Source organism: Octopus bimaculoides, chromosome 4 (genome assembly GCF_001194135.2).
Source record: "Octopus bimaculoides isolate UCB-OBI-ISO-001 chromosome 4, ASM119413v2, whole genome shotgun sequence".
Lineage (NCBI taxonomy): Eukaryota > Metazoa > Mollusca > Cephalopoda > Octopoda > Octopodidae > Octopus > Octopus bimaculoides.
This window is the reverse complement of record NC_068984.1, coordinates 41,943,154-41,945,001: the sequence shown is the minus strand read 5'-3', so window position 1 is coordinate 41,945,001 and position 1,848 is coordinate 41,943,154. Positions and strand designations below refer to the sequence as shown.

The window sequence follows — 1,848 nt, the reverse complement described above, 5'->3', positions numbered from 1 at the left end:
TATATATATATATATATATATATATATATATATATATATATCTGCTATATGCAATAGAATCAGTAATAAATTAAAATAGTCATTTATATAGATACTTAATATAAATACATCTATGATACATAAATGGCTATGTGTGTATGTGTGCGTATACATACATACACGTGTGTGTGTGTGTGTGTGTGTGTGTGTGTGTGTAATGGGAATTTTAATGGCATTCTTTTATCCAAGACACTTATTGTTAGTTTTTATCTGAGGAGTCGGTGAAATTGAAAAACATTGTTTTAGCAATGCGTTCATTAACATTATTTTAGAAATCACAATAGCAAAACTGTTTTCAATTATTTTCTAATATCATAATTTATTCATTTATCATTAAACTAATTTTATACTTCTTTTATTGCTTTTGTCTCCTCGGAAGTGATGCAATTATATTTAACTATCATTAGATTAGTGGTTCAATTCCTGGATCGAGCAATGCAGTGTGCCTTTGAGTAAGGTATTTCCTGCAGCCGAGAATAAAAACCATCCAAGTGCTGGTGCAGCCATCACCTCTTTCTACTGTCACATCCTCAGTGCCCCCGGGTCAGGTATGGAAGATTTGAAAATGGCATTTGTCTGTTCTCATCTGCAAAGGTACCGAAAACAAATATTGGTACTTACAATCAACACATACACACTTGAGAGTGATAGTTTAGGTTGTTTATTTTCTTATATATTATATATTAAAATTTATTTTGCAGCCCATTAAATGTTCACGCTTCAAAAGAAAATTTGATCTTTGATTAGCACTTAATGTGACAGCTACGAACAGGTATTATTATACCTTATCCTTTTAACATTGTCTACAGGAGTGCTTTGATCAGTTAACAGGAAAAAAATGTTTACAAATAGAAAAAGGCTTACAAAAACTTTCGGTTAGTGTAATTTGTATAATTGCAGAAAGAAAGAAGGTTAGTTATATATGAAATCGTTACAGTATCGAATAAATGCCTTGCGGTATTTATTCTGGGTCTTTATGCTCTGAGTACAAATCCCACCTTTCATTTCTTCGAGAGATGAGGGAGGGCCTCGATGAAATAAAGTACCAACCAAATACTGACGTTGAAAGTAACTAAGTCTTTCTCCTCTAAATTTGCAGCTTTGTATGTATCATAGAAGTAATGATTACAAAAAGTAAGAAATTCGAAAAATGAAGCCAAAAATATACATACGTACATGCATGCATGAGCCTATCTAGATATGCAACTATATGCATAGGAATATATACATAAAGCAAACCATACAAATCTGCACGAAGCATACAAATTTCCTAATACGGCATGATATTATTACTAAAACATTACACAATACTATCTGTAGGAAAATCTGATCTGGGATAAATGCAGACAATGCCGCTGATATTGATAGCATACTTGGTGGGTCATTTTCCATTCTCGTCAAATTTTCCTCCAAGTGTAAATATAATCGGACAGATATAGTTGTTTCAGACAGAAAAAAAAACCATGTGCTGTCAGAGAGATAAGTTATCCTGCAGTCGTAAACATTTCTACTAAAGTATGTTAGAAGGCAATATATAAGGGCGACTGCTTCGAAATCTGCAGCTTCTCTGCCCTCGTTATAAATTTACGTTTATACCAATTGCTGTTGGTGCACCTGACTATGTTAGTACATGTTTATGTAACAATCTCGAAAATGTAGGTTTCCAGACAAAGAATGGTACCCGCAAACACGCACTTTACAAATTCTCATTCTCGTTGGATGAATTCAAATAATAAAAGGAATACACACGCACACACACACACACACACACACACACACACACACACACACACACACACACACACACAC

The 1,848-nt window shown here is 33.4% G+C and overlaps 1 protein-coding gene across 3 annotated transcripts in view; it reads left to right on the top strand.

Annotated features, from left to right (window-relative positions):
- Positions 1-1,848, top strand: part of LOC106881680 (WD repeat-containing protein 64) — a 65,565-nt gene that overhangs the window by 52,492 nt on the left and 11,225 nt on the right. The gene's annotated exons all lie outside the window — the stretch shown is intronic.